Raw genomic sequence first — 15,000 nt, 5'->3', positions numbered from 1 at the left:
AATGTCCCTATACGTGCTGTAAGACTGGGCACACAACGTGAATCGCACGTCAGCCAGACACTCGAACATGCACCACTCTCGGCCTGCAACGGAGACACACAATACGTAAACATCTGGAATGCGACAATGTCGAGTGCATCCTCTCTGCCACATTGCACCGTCGACACTATGATAACCAGAGCAGTAGGTCCACCTATAAAAGCACAATACCCCACTCCTCCGACAACTACCATTGCTCAGATAAATCAACACCACCAACACACATCCTACACAGAGGGGCACCAAATATCATCCCCCGCCCTCGTGTTATACCACATGAAAAATTGCAGAAGTGAGAGACACACATCCGCCAGCCTCTTGCTACAAGCATCGAACCGACGTGACGTATCTGACGGTGACTCAGGCATCCGTGTACTGCCACCACTATCCACCCCCCCCCCCTCTCTCTCTGCCCCCTTCCCACACAATACCAAATTTAACCAACTTTATCGCTTAACCTAACTGTGGCTGTACCAGTTTATCGCTTAACCTAACTGTGGCTGTACCAGTTTATCGCTTAACCTAACTGTGGCTGTACCAGTTTATCGCTTAACCTAACTGTGGCTGTACCAGTTTATCGCTTAACCTAACTGTGGCTGTACCAGTTTATCGCTTAACCTAACTGTGGCTGTACCAGTTTATCGCTTAACCTAACTGTGGCTGTACCAGTTTATCGCTTAACCTAACTGTGGCTGTACCAGTTTATCGCTTAACCTAACTGTGGCTGTACCAGTTTATCGCTTAACCTAACTGTGGCTGTACCAGTTTATCGCTTAACCTAACTGTGGCTGTACCAGTTTATCGCTTAACCTAACTGTGGCTGTACCAGTTTATCGCTTAACCTAACTGTGGCTGTACCAGTTTATCGCTTAACCTAACTGTGGCTGTACCAGTTTATCGCTTAACCTAACTGTGGCTGTACCAGATTATCGCTTAACCTAACTGTGGCTGTACCAGATTATCGCTTAACCTAACTGTGGCTGTACCAGATTATCGCTTAACCTAACTGTGGCTGTACCAGATTATCGCTTAACCTAACTGTGGCTGTACCAGATTATCGCTTAACCTAACTGTGGCTGTACCAGATTATCGCTTAACCTAACTCAATTTGTCCCTTAACCTAACTCAATTTGTCCCTTAACCTAACTCAAGTTGTCCCTTAACCTAACTCAAGTTGTCCCTTAACCTAACTCAATTTGTCCCTTAACCTAACTCAAGTTGTCCCTTAACCTAACTCAAGTTGTCCCTTAACCTAACTCAAGTTGTCCCTTAACCTAACTCAAGTTGTCCCTTAACCTAACTCAATTTGTCCCTTAACCTAACTCAATTTGTCCCTTAACCTAACTCAATTTGTCCCTTAACCTAACTCAATTTGTCCCTTAACCTAACTCAATTTGTCCCTTAACCTAACTCAATTTGTCCCTTAACCTAACTCAAGTTGTCCCTTAACCTAACTCAAGTTGTCCCTTAACCTAACTCAAGTTGTCCCTTAACCTAACTCAAGTTGTCCCTTAACCTAACTCAAGTTGTCCCTTAACCTAACTCAAGTTGTCCCTTAACCTAACTCAAGTTGTCCCTTAACCTAACTCAAGTTGTCCCTTAACCTAACTCAAGTTGTCCCTTAACCTAACTCAATTTGTCCCTTAACCTAACTCAAGTTGTCCCTTAACCTAACTCAAGTTGTCCCTTAACCTAACTCAATTTGTCCCTTAACCTAACTCAATTTGTCCCTTAACCTAACTCAATTTGTCCCTTAACCTAACTCAAGTTGTCCCTTAACCTAACTCAAGTTGTCCCTTAACCTAACTCAAGTTGTCCCTTAACCTAACTCAAGTTGTCCCTTAACCTAACTCAAGTTGTCCCTTAACCTAACTCAAGTTGTCCCTTAACCTAACTCAAGTTGTCCCTTAACCTAACTCAATTTGTCCCTTAACCTAACTCAATTTGTCCCTTAACCTAACTCAATTTGTCCCTTAACCTAACTCAATTTGTCCCTTAACCTAACTCAATTTGTCCCTTAACCTAACTCAAGTTGTCCCTTAACCTAACTCAAGTTGTCCCTTAACCTAACTCAAGTTGTCCCTTAACCTAACTCAAGTTGTCCCTTAACCTAACTCAAGTTGTCCCTTAACCTAACTCAAGTTGTCCCTTAACCTAACTCAAGTTGTCCCTTAACCTAACTCAATTTGTCCCTTAACCTAACTCAAGTTGTCCCTTAACCTAACTCAATTTGTCCCTTAACCTAACTCAATTTGTCCCTTAACCTAACTCAATTTGTCCCTTAACCTAACTCAATTTGTCCCTTAACCTAACTCAATTTGTCCCTTAACCTAACTCAATTTGTCCCTTAACCTAACTCAATTTGTCCCTTAACCTAACTCAAGTTGTCCCTTAACCTAACTCAAGTTGTCCCTTAACCTAACTCAAGTTGTCCCTTAACCTAACTCAAGTTGTCCCTTAACCTAACTCAAGTTGTCCCTTAACCTAACTCAAGTTGTCCCTTAACCTAACCCACGTTGTCCCTTAACCTAACCCACGTTGTCCCTTAACCTAACCCACGTTGTCCCTTAACCTAACCCACGTTGTCCCTTAACCTAACCCACGTTGTCCCTTAACCTAACCCACGTTGTCCCTTAACCTAACCGACGTTGTCCCTTAACCTAACCCACGTTGTCCCTTAACCTAACCGACGTTGTCCCTTAACCTAACCCACGTTGTCCCTTAACCTAACCCACGTTGTCCCTTAACCTAACCCACGTTGTCCCTTAACCTAACCCACGTTGTCCCTTAACCTAACCCACGTTGTCCCTTAACCTAACCCACGTTGTCCCTTAACCTAACCCACGTTGTCCCTTAACCTAACCCACGTTGTCCCTTAACCTAACCCACGTTGTCCCTTAACCTAACCCACGTTGTCCCTTAACCTAACCCACGTTGTCCCTTAACCTAACCCACGTTGTCCCTTAACCTAACCCACGTTGTCCCTTAACCTAACCCACGTTGTCCCTTTGCCTAACATAGTTCACTGCTCGGAATCTCTGGTGTCGTTGTTATCCTCATGTAGATGTCTTGCGAGTGTTGCTTACTTTCCACATATTCCTGCTATCCACTGTCAATTGTACTGCAATAGGACTATATCGCCGACCCCCCCCTCCCCCCCCTCTGTCCCCCTCTGTCCCCCTCTTTGTGTCTCTGTCCTCTCAAGCTGGTCGGTCTGGCGTTTGAGTGTTAAATGAGCCTCGCAGCTGTTCAGTTGCATTCAGATGTCGACGCCCTCAGTGTACGTCGTGGTATGGTCTGTGTCCATTGTCCGCTGATGTCGTACGCGTAACCCACACGCTGTACCGATCATCGGTCGTTACGTACAGAGTGAAGTAGTGTGATACGTGTGACCGTACGCTGGCTGTGCCCAACGGTGTCGAATCTCAATTTCCATATGTTGTGCTTGATGCTACTTGTCTCGTCTCCCAATAACAGCTAGGTTGCACTGTGGTACGCCGTAGAGGCGTGTGGGAGGAACGTACGAACGCATTGTATGTCACCCTGGGTCGCTGGGGGTGGTGGTGCGGTGAGTCAGGTCAGGTCAGGTCAGCGTGAGCCGTCTGATGTAGTGACGCGTGTATTCCGACTTTGTCGTATTGCCTCACACAAAGTGCTACCCTGGTGGACCGCGTTCCATATCTGGGACATGCCGCAGATGCCGGTTGACAGTGGATCGCGGAAGGTACATCGCATACGTGCGCGGGCCACCTTCCACGTGTTCTCTTCTGCACATGTCGCAGTGTGTATGTGGTCTGATGTAGCGTGTCGTGACACATGACATCCTGGCATGCAAGAATTGTTGAATTCGCAAATGTAGGTGGACATCTACGTTTACTGCCCAAGATACGCAAATGAACTGGAAATCCGTTGTTGAGCGGTTGTTCACGCTGGAGGTGAATCTGTGATGGCGACGATCGGTACAGCTATTAACCGGTTGTTTCAGCGGTACCCGCCACATCCACACGCGTGACTAGGCCCATGTGGGTATGAAGCGATACGCGGCGGTGGCTTGGTGGGACTGTTCCCGGCCGGTGAAGGGGGGCCGCCCGGCGTGTTGGCCGCGCGCTGCGTGGGCGCACGCGCAACAGGCGGCTGGTGGGGGGCGCCGAGTGGCAGGAGCGCCAGCCGACGGGCCCGGCAGGCGGCGCAGCTACGCTGCGGCGCACCCTGCACGCGGCGCCTGGCGGCCAAAGTTGGTTCAGCCGAGCCCGGTGCGAAGCGCGGTGGACATCTGCAGTGTGCTGGTCTGATTGAGGACTGTGTGCGTTGAGGATGCGCCGCCGCCTGGCACTCGGCGCCGCGACGCCGTCTGCTGCTCGGTCGCCCCAGCGGTTCTCGCAGGTGGTTTGTATCGCAGTTGTGCGGACGTGTTGGCGCGTGCGCTGTGCTGGGAGAGTTCGCTTCTGCACCCAAGTGGGGCTTTGCCCTTGTGTGGCGCTGGCGTTGGAGCTGCCGGTCACCATAGGTGGCGCGTGTTGTCTCCCGCCGGCAATGCCACGACAGCACGCTCCCGGGCCTCTGTCGGCAGCGGCAAGCTCAGTTGGGAGCAAGGGTGTTCGCACTAAAACCGTCTACTCGCCTAACTCCGGGCGATTGCGCCTCTCTCGAAACCGACCAAGTACCTAGGACGGCGCTGCGCGCCGCCGGGACCTGAGAGGGTTTCGAGGTGTATCGTGCAGGGGAGCTCGGCCTCCTCCTGTTTGCAGAATAATTGAGCGGACGCTTGCGTGTTCGCGCGGGCCCCCGGGACACACTCCCGGGCGGCCGGCTGCTCAGCTCTAGTTGACGCAGCTCCCTGGTTGATCCTGCCAGTAGTCATATGCTTGTCTCAAAGATTAAGCCATGCATGTCTCAGTACAAGCCGCATTAAGGTGAAACCGCGAATGGCTCATTAAATCAGTTATGGTTCCTTAGATCGTACCCACGTTACTTGGATAACTGTGGTAATTCTAGAGCTAATACATGCAAACAGAGTCCCGACCAGAGATGGAAGGGACGCTTTTATTAGATCAAAACCAATCGGATTGGCTTGTCTGGTCCGTTTGCCTTGGTGACTCTGAATAACTTTGGGCTGATCGCACGGTCCTCGTACCGGCGACGCATCTTTCAAATGTCTGCCTTATCAACTGTCGATGGTAGGTTCTGCGCCTACCATGGTTGTAACGGGTAACGGGGAATCAGGGTTCGATTCCGGAGAGGGAGCCTGAGAAACGGCTACCACATCCAAGGAAGGCAGCAGGCGCGCAAATTACCCACTCCCGGCACGGGGAGGTAGTGACGAAAAATAACGATACGGGACTCATCCGAGGCCCCGTAATCGGAATGAGTACACTTTAAATCCTTTAACGAGTATCTATTGGAGGGCAAGTCTGGTGCCAGCAGCCGCGGTAATTCCAGCTCCAATAGCGTATATTAAAGTTGTTGCGGTTAAAAAGCTCGTAGTTGGATTTGTGTCCCACGCTGTTGGTTCACCGCCCGTCGGTGTTTAACTGGCATGTATCGTGGGACGTCCTGCCGGTGGGGCGAGCCGAAGGGGTGCTTTCGCGTCCCGAGGCGGACCCCGTTTAAATCCTACCAGGGTGCTCTTTGTTGAGTGTCTCGGTGGGCCGGCACGTTTACTTTGAACAAATTAGAGTGCTTAAAGCAGGCAAGCCCGCCTGAATACTGTGTGCATGGAATAATGGAATAGGACCTCGGTTCTATTTTGTTGGTTTTCGGAACCCGAGGTAATGATTAATAGGGACAGGCGGGGGCATTCGTATTGCGACGTTAGAGGTGAAATTCTTGGATCGTCGCAAGACGAACAGAAGCGAAAGCATTTGCCAAGTATGTTTTCATTAATCAAGAACGAAAGTTAGAGGTTCGAAGGCGATCAGATACCGCCCTAGTTCTAACCATAAACGATGCCAGCCAGCGATCCGCCGCAGTTCCTCCGATGACTCGGCGGGCAGCCTCCGGGAAACCAAAGCTTTTGGGTTCCGGGGGAAGTATGGTTGCAAAGCTGAAACTTAAAGGAATTGACGGAAGGGCACCACCAGGAGTGGAGCCTGCGGCTTAATTTGACTCAACACGGGAAACCTCACCAGGCCCGGACACCGGAAGGATTGACAGATTGATAGCTCTTTCTTGATTCGGTGGGTGGTGGTGCATGGCCGTTCTTAGTTGGTGGAGCGATTTGTCTGGTTAATTCCGATAACGAACGAGACTCTAGCCTGCTAACTAGTCGCGTGACATCCTTCGTGCTGTCAGCGATTACTTTTCTTCTTAGAGGGACAGGCGGCTTCTAGCCGCACGAGATTGAGCAATAACAGGTCTGTGATGCCCTTAGATGTTCTGGGCCGCACGCGCGCTACACTGAAGGAATCAGCGTGTCTTCCTAGGCCGAAAGGTCGGGGTAACCCGCTGAACCTCCTTCGTGCTAGGGATTGGGGCTTGCAATTGTTCCCCATGAACGAGGAATTCCCAGTAAGCGCGAGTCATAAGCTCGCGTTGATTACGTCCCTGCCCTTTGTACACACCGCCCGTCGCTACTACCGATTGAATGATTTAGTGAGGTCTTCGGACTGGTACGCGGCATCGACTCTGTCGTTGCCGATGCTACCGGAAAGATGACCAAACTTGATCATTTAGAGGAAGTAAAAGTCGTAACAAGGTTTCCGTAGGTGAACCTGCGGAAGGATCATTACCGACTAGACTGCATGTCTTTCGATGTGCGTGTCGTGTCGCGCAACACGCTACCTGTACGGCAGTGGCCGTGCGCCGCGTGCGGAACCACGCGTGCCTCTCAAAACTAGCGGAAGTGTTGTTGTTGTGTGGTACGAGCGCTGAAGCTCTGGAGCGGCTGGCCTGCGGTACCTGGCGCCTGGCGCCGGTTTTGAATGACGTTCGCCCGAGTGCCTGTCCGCTCCGGTGTGGAGCCGTACGACGCCCATCGGCTGTGAGGCCGTTGGACACAAAAAAAATAGTGGAACAGGGGCCGTCAGACGCCTCAGTCCCGCAAATGCTACTGTCTTGAAAGAGACAGTGGGAGACTGAAAAGGAAAAGATCACCCAGGACGGTGGATCACTCGGCTCGTGGGTCGATGAAGAACGCAGCAAATTGCGCGTCGACATGTGAACTGCAGGACACATGAACATCGACGTTTCGAACGCACATTGCGGTCCATGGATTCCGTTCCCGGGCCACGTCTGGCTGAGGGTCGGCTACGTATACTGAAGCGCGCGGCGTTTGTCCCGCTTCGGAGACGTGGGAGTGTCGTGGTCGCCTGTGTGGCCGGCCGCGTCTCCTTAAACGTGCGATGCGCGCCCGTCGCCTGGCGGTTCGCATACCGGTACTTTCTCGGTAGCGTGCACAGCCGGCTGGCGGTGTGGCGTGCGACACCTCGTACAACGACCTCAGAGCAGGCGAGACTACCCGCTGAATTTAAGCATATTACTAAGCGGAGGAAAAGAAACTAACAAGGATTCCCCCAGTAGCGGCGAGCGAACAGGGAAGAGTCCAGCACCGAACCCCGCAGGCTGCCGCCTGTCGTGGCATGTGGTGTTTGGGAGGGTCCACTACCCCGACGCCTCGCGCCGAGCCCAAGTCCAACTTGAATGAGGCCACGGCCCGTAGAGGGTGCCAGGCCCGTAGCGGCCGGTGCGAGCGTCGGCGGGACCTCTCCTTCGAGTCGGGTTGCTTGAGAGTGCAGCTCCAAGTGGGTGGTAAACTCCATCTGAGACTAAATATGACCACGAGACCGATAGCGAACAAGTACCGTGAGGGAAAGTTGAAAAGAACTTTGAAGAGAGAGTTCAAAAGTACGTGAAACCGTTCTGGGGTAAACGTGAGAAGTCCGAAAGGTCGAACGGGTGAGATTCACGCCCATCCGGCCACTGGCCCCCGCCCTCGGCAGATGGGGCCGGCCGCCCGCGCGGAGCAATCCGCGGCGGGGTCGTGTCCGGTTGCCTTTCCACTCGCCGCGGGGTGGGGCCGTTCCGGTGTGCGGTGGGCCGCACTTCTCCCCTAGTAGGACGTCGCGACCCGCTGGGTGCCGGCCTACGGCCCGGGTGCGCAGCCTGTCCTTCCGCGGGCCTCGGTTCGCGTCTGTTGGGCAGAGCCCCGGTGTCCTGGCTGGCTGCTCGGCGGTATATCTGGAGGAGTCGATTCGCCCCTTTGGGCGCTCGGGCTCCCGGCAAGCGCGCGCGGTTCTTCCCGGATGACGGACCTACCTGGCCCGGCCCCGGACCCGCGCCGCTGTTGGCTCGGGATGCTCTCGGGCGGAATAATCGCTCCCGTCAGCGGCGCTTCAGCTTTGGACAATTTCACGACCCGTCTTGAAACACGGACCAAGGAGTCTAACATGTGCGCGAGTCATTGGGCTGTACGAAACCTAAAGGCGTAATGAAAGTGAAGGTCTCGCCTTGCGCGGGCCGAGGGAGGATGGGGCTTCCCCGCCCTTCACGGGGCGGCGGCCTCCGCACTCCCGGGGCGTCTCGTCCTCATTGCGAGGTGAGGCGCACCTAGAGCGTACACGTTGGGACCCGAAAGATGGTGAACTATGCCTGGCCAGGACGAAGTCAGGGGAAACCCTGATGGAGGTCCGTAGCGATTCTGACGTGCAAATCGATCGTCGGAGCTGGGTATAGGGGCGAAAGACTAATCGAACCATCTAGTAGCTGGTTCCCTCCGAAGTTTCCCTCAGGATAGCTGGTGCTCGTACGAGTCTCATCCGGTAAAGCGAATGATTAGAGGCCTTGGGGCCGAAACGACCTCAACCTATTCTCAAACTTTAAATGGGTGAGATCTCCGGCTTGCTTGATATGCTGAAGCCGCGAGCAAACGACTCGGATCGGAGTGCCAAGTGGGCCACTTTTGGTAAGCAGAACTGGCGCTGTGGGATGAACCAAACGCCGAGTTAAGGCGCCCGAATCGACGCTCATGGGAAACCATGAAAGGCGTTGGTTGCTTAAGACAGCAGGACGGTGGCCATGGAAGTCGGAATCCGCTAAGGAGTGTGTAACAACTCACCTGCCGAAGCAACTAGCCCTGAAAATGGATGGCGCTGAAGCGTCGTGCCTATACTCGGCCGTCAGTCTGGCAGTCATGGCCGGTCCTCGCGGCCGGCCGCGAAGCCCTGACGAGTAGGAGGGTCGCGGCGGTGGGCGCAGAAGGGTCTGGGCGTGAGCCTGCCTGGAGCCGCCGTCGGTGCAGATCTTGGTGGTAGTAGCAAATACTCCAGCGAGGCCCTGGAGGGCTGACGCGGAGAAGGGTTTCGTGTGAACAGCCGTTGCACACGAGTCAGTCGATCCTAAGCCCTAGGAGAAATCCGATGTTGATGGGGGCCGTCATAGCATGATGCACTTTGTGCTGGCCCCCGTTGGGCGAAAGGGAATCCGGTTCCTATTCCGGAACCCGGCAGCGGAACCGATATAAGTCGGGCCCCTCTTTTAGAGATGCTCGTCGGGGTAACCCAAAAGGACCCGGAGACGCCGTCGGGAGATCGGGGAAGAGTTTTCTTTTCTGCATGAGCGTTCGAGTTCCCTGGAATCCTCTAGCAGGGAGATAGGGTTTGGAACGCGAAGAGCACCGCAGTTGCGGCGGTGTCCCGATCTTCCCCTCGGACCTTGAAAATCCGGGAGAGGGCCACGTGGAGGTGTCGCGCCGGTTCGTACCCATATCCGCAGCAGGTCTCCAAGGTGAAGAGCCTCTAGTCGATAGAATAATGTAGGTAAGGGAAGTCGGCAAATTGGATCCGTAACTTCGGGATAAGGATTGGCTCTGAGGATCGGGGCGTGTCGGGCTTGGTCGGGAAGTGGGTCAGCGCTAACGTGCCGGGCCTGGGCGAGGTGAGTGCCGTAGGGGTGCCGGTAAGTGCGGGCGTTTAGCGCGGGCGTGGTCTGCTCTCGCCGTTGGTTGGCCTCGTGCTGGCCGGCGGTGCAGGATGCGCGCGCCTGCGCGGCGTTCGCGCCCCGGTGCTTCAACCTGCGTGCAGGATCCGAGCTCGGTCCCGTGCCTTGGCCTCCCACGGATCTTCCTTGCTGCGAGGCCGCGTCCGCCTTAGCGTGCTCCTCCGGGGGCGCGCGGGTGCGCGGATTCTCTTCGGCCGCCATTCAACGATCAACTCAGAACTGGCACGGACTGGGGGAATCCGACTGTCTAATTAAAACAAAGCATTGCGATGGCCCTAGCGGGTGTTGACGCAATGTGATTTCTGCCCAGTGCTCTGAATGTCAACGTGAAGAAATTCAAGCAAGCGCGGGTAAACGGCGGGAGTAACTATGACTCTCTTAAGGTAGCCAAATGCCTCGTCATCTAATTAGTGACGCGCATGAATGGATTAACGAGATTCCCGCTGTCCCTATCTACTCCAGGGAAAAGCGGTCTGCGCAGCGCCACCTGGGGGAGGTGTGTTGCCTCCCATAACTGGGTTAAAACCGCCAGGAGACCCTCTGATTCCCCGAAGTCAACGAACGCGTCGGGGCTCAGAGGAACCTGAGTGGGGCGGGGACCGTAATGTCCAATCTCGTGGCCTTGTCGTGGCTCTCTGGCTCAGTAACCCCCTTAGATGGGGCGAAGCTAACACGGGATGGGCCGTCCACGCATGACGTTAAACGGCTAGCCCTTAACTGGGTGCAATCCTCACGGTCCGCACTGGCCCACCGTTAACTAGCAAAAGCGGTGGGTGAGACATGGTCGGTCATGATCCCCCGGTACGTGTGGAGACCCCCCTGGGGAACGTAACTCGGGCTTGAGTGCCGCACCGTCTCGATGATGTCAAACTCCACATATAAGACCCAGCTAACACCATCAACATCTCTGGGCTGTGGATTTGTGAGGGTTGTCGTGTGTCAAGGCAGGACGTAAAACTCCCGTCGCGGCAAGACGTTAAGTGCCCCCAACCCAAGCGAAAGCAAAGGGTGCGTGGCGCAGGGGAAGCTGCGTAACGAGAGACACACCACCTGTCTCTCCTGAGTTGAGCGCGGCGGCTGGGCGAGGGTATGAGGGTAAGTCTCACGACGATCCCGGAGCCCTGCGGTCTGGCTGCTGTAGTTCCTCACGTCCTGGACGACGTTAAATGGTCCCCCAACCCAAAGCGAAAGCAAAGGGTGCATGGCGCAGGGGAAGCTGCGTCGCAAGGGACACAACATCTGTCCCTCGTGCGCTGAACATCTTGCGCACTGGTTCCGACGGCCTGGCTCGCCGGGGTGGGATTCTGCCCTGAGCTGTCAAGTGTCCTTCGCCGTGTCTCTGGACTTCCGAGACATGATCTGCCAAGCCGGGGCGTGGTGACATGTCCCCGGCCAGGTTAGCTGGGTCCAGACCCCTGAACGTCTGGGTGACCGACCCGGCACCTGAGTAGGACCGGGTCCTTGGCCTTGCGTGGGAGCTCGGCCTAGTAGGGGGCGAAGGACGGAGGGTGAATCCGCCCTCCCAGAGTGCGGGGGGCACTTGCCAGGGAAGGAACGGATGAAATCCTCGATGGTAAGGTCGTCGAGGAGGACGAGGGTGCTGGAAACGGCACTCTCAACCTTGCAGCTCGGGTGTGCCCTTGGTCCAGGGGCGGGACTGGTGGGCGAGCTGCCAATAGCCTCCCCCCATGCCAGAGGTGCCGGTCGGGGGTAACAGACGGGCCCCATTTTTTCACTCTCCTTAAATTAATTATGGCACAGAATATGGAGAGTGATTCTGCGCTTTTGGAGCCGGTGGCTCCTTCGTTAGAAGAAAGCTATGACATGAGCGTAATTGAGAGACATTCACGCTACCTCCGATTGTTGGAAAGTAGCGTGAAACATGGAAAGATTAATGCAGAGCAAGTCAAGGTCCTAAAAGAGACAATTGCGAACTGGGCGTTAGCCCATGCTCACCTTGAGGGTCAGTATGCAGAATTGAAGAAAGAGAATGAAAGACTGAGGAAAGAACTACAAAAACCAGTTCGAACTTATGCCTCAGTGGCTGCTGCTGTACCTGTAAAGACAACAGTTCAAGACACAATAAAGCGAAGTCTTGAGAAAGTGACGCCGACTGTTTTCGTCAAACCTAAAAAAGGTGAAGATATACGGAAGGTGCGGGAAAATTTCGAAAAGAGTGTTAATCCAAAAGTGGATAAGATTAAGATTAATGCAGTAAGAAACACCCGCAATGCCTTAATAGTTGAGGTTGCCACGCCAGAAGACAGCGACAAACTACTGAATAATGTCAAATTAAAAGAACACTTTGTATGTGAAAAGCCGCGAAAGAGACGTCCTCTAATGATGATTTATGACGTTCCAACGTACATGAATCAAGATGACATTCTTGAATCTGTGTATACACAGAACTTTGAAGAACATTACTCGAAACAGGAATTTCTTGAAAAATTTAAATTAAGATTTAAGGCAGGGCCTAGAGATCGGTCCACTGTTCACCATGCTGCGGAGGTGGATCCGGAATTAAGAAAGATCATAATTAAGACAGGTAGACTGTACATAGGATACGGTGCATTATCGGTGAAAGACTACACAGCCTTGCCGAGGTGTACAAAATGTCAAGATTATACGCATGTGGCCAAGTATTGCGAATTTAAAAACGCAGTTTGTGCTCACTGCGGTGAAGAAGGCCATGAGAGAAAAAATTGTCCAAAACATTCCCAGCCAGCAGTCTGTATACCATGCAAGTATAGGAAACGTACGTGTAGCACTCCTGGTAGGGAGTGCTTTACGTACAAGTTGCTATTACAAAGATTAATACAACGTACAGATTATGGAGATCCATAAAAATACTCCAAAATATAAGTCCCCAAGTAAATTAGCGAGAGACGCTCTGCGCTGGCAAAGGTTGAGGGCATCCCAAATATCTCTGTCTCTTACAGATGTGTCGTCGGCTGCTGCAGGGTCGGCTTCCGGTGTGGGATCTGTCCCCTGTCCGGGGACTTCGTCCGAGGCGTCGGGGCAACCCGGCACTGGTGGCGTCGATCGTGCTAAGGCGGCGGTGGTTTCCATCGTCGAGAGTGGCCAAACCGACGCTTGTAAGGATAAAGACACCAATAAAGATGTGGAAGTAGAAAACCTGGCTTCTGGTGTCGGTTCTGTAGAGACTTTAACTTTAACAGACAGCTCCTTTGCTAATAAAACGTATACACAATGTCCTCCAAATGATGTTTATGTGATGTGTGAAAATGCAATGAAGCTTCGTAGATTAGAAGAACCTCAACTGCTAACATTAGCGTTAAGACAGCTTGTGCGGGTCGGACACCCGGATGGGGACAGAATTACTTTCCCAACTCTGGAGGATGTCGACTGTATTCAGCTGGCATCAGTCAACTTGCCTTTTGAGTATAAAGAACTGTTGAGTCTGGTTAAAGAAGTTTTTCGAAGAAGGGGAAGGGAATTCAATTTGCAGAAGATATACAAAGAAATGGTAAAGATGTATGGAAGGGTAATGTTCGTTCCCTCCCTCCAGTTTCCAAACAGCTATGTACATACAAGATACCCTCCCGATCTCTGACCTCAAAGTTGTACAAATAAATGCAATGCGAAGCTTCTTAGTCACGCAGGAGTTGCGAAAGCTCGCAGAGGAGCGTACTATAGACATTTTAACAATTCAAGAACCAAACTCTGTCTCTGGCCGTGTCTCGGGCTTTCCCGTAACATCGCAAGTAATAACTTTTGGCAATAATCCTATGACAGCAGTTGTTGTCCTTAATAAATTAATAAAGACAACTATACTAACACAATTTTGCAATAGTCATGTTATTGTTGTAGAATTAAACATGCTGCAGACCTGTTTGTATTTAGTTAATGTTTATTGTCAATATCGTGAACATATTGATCATTACTTGCACCAGCTAACATTAATTCTGAGAGCCCTAGAAGGGAAACCTGTGGTGATAACAATGGATTGCAATGCGAAATCCCCACTCTGGCACAGTCCCCATGTTGATGATCGGGGTGGCGCTATGGAAGATCTGATAATGGAATTTCATTTATATGTAGAAAACAGACCTGGAAATCCACCTACTTATAGAAGTAGGGCTGGTGTTGAAACCAACATAGATGTCACCTTAACAACGAGAAATCTAACAGACAGAATTTCTAACTGGACTGTACATGACGGATTAACAGTAAGTGATCACAATGTAATTGAGTTCCAAATTCTTGTGGAACCTGGCGACGTGCCAGAGGATTGGGTTTTGCAGTATGATTATGGGAGGGCCAACTGGGAGCTGCTAGAGGCAGAGTGCAATCCACCAGAGTTGGGTGACGGACTTTTTCAGATTGATGAAGCAGTGGACGCCCTTACGTCTTCTATTAAGTCGGCTGTAACCGTTGCAATACCACAAAAAAGGCGTTTCATCCGCAAGGTAACTGCTCCATGGACCCCAGAGCTTACCAGGCTCCGGCAGTCTATGCGACGAGCAAGGAGGAATTACCAGAGAAGCTTCACCAGGGACGAAAGACAGTACCACCTGGAAAGATACAGAAGACTAAAATGGATATTTAAAGATACACTTTATACTCACAGACAACAAAGTTGGAAGGACTTTGTAGCATCACACTTGATAACGGATCCATGGGGCCTTCCGTATAAAATCGTCAGAGAAAAAATACATTCCCCTATGAACCTCTCGACTGTCAAAATTGGACAGACAGACACAATGACAACGACTTGGCAGGACACTGCGGAGGAGTTACTTAAGGTGCTCCTCCCAGACGATGACCCAGGACAAGACAGTCAGAGGCAGGCGGAATTAAGAGTGGAAGACAACATTCCATATGTGAATGAATTACGAGTGTATCCTTTCTCAGTAGAGGAGGTGCAACTCACAATTCAGTCCTTTGCAAAGAAGAAGGCCCCAGGACCTGATAAGATACCTGTGGAGGTATTGCAGGCGTTAGCGCACAAGATTTCCCCATCTCTGACACACATATATAATAGATGTCTTGAGGAAGGAAGGTTTC

At 52.1% G+C, this 15,000-nt stretch overlaps 2 non-coding genes and 1 pseudogene across 2 annotated transcripts; all 3 read left to right on the top strand.

Moving 5' to 3' along the window:
* The first annotated feature begins 4,873 nt into the window (after positions 1-4,873).
* LOC126317766 (small subunit ribosomal RNA) lies at positions 4,874-6,766 on the top strand. The gene has a single exon (XR_007556892.1). It is a non-coding gene; the product is annotated as a small subunit ribosomal RNA (ribosomal RNA).
* A 362-nt stretch (positions 6,767-7,128) lies between these two features.
* On the top strand, positions 7,129-7,283 carry LOC126317783 (5.8S ribosomal RNA). The gene has a single exon (XR_007556906.1). It is a non-coding gene; the product is annotated as a 5.8S ribosomal RNA (ribosomal RNA).
* Positions 7,284-7,471: 188 nt separating this feature from the next.
* LOC126317788 (large subunit ribosomal RNA) lies at positions 7,472-10,445 on the top strand (annotated as a pseudogene).
* The last annotated feature ends 4,555 nt before the right edge of the window (positions 10,446-15,000 follow it).

Source organism: Schistocerca gregaria, unplaced genomic scaffold (assembly GCF_023897955.1).
Source record: "Schistocerca gregaria isolate iqSchGreg1 unplaced genomic scaffold, iqSchGreg1.2 ptg000643l, whole genome shotgun sequence".
NCBI classification, from domain to species: domain Eukaryota; kingdom Metazoa; phylum Arthropoda; class Insecta; order Orthoptera; family Acrididae; genus Schistocerca; species Schistocerca gregaria.
Note: the sequence above shows the minus strand (reverse complement) of the source record. Positions and strands in the feature narration are given on the sequence as shown.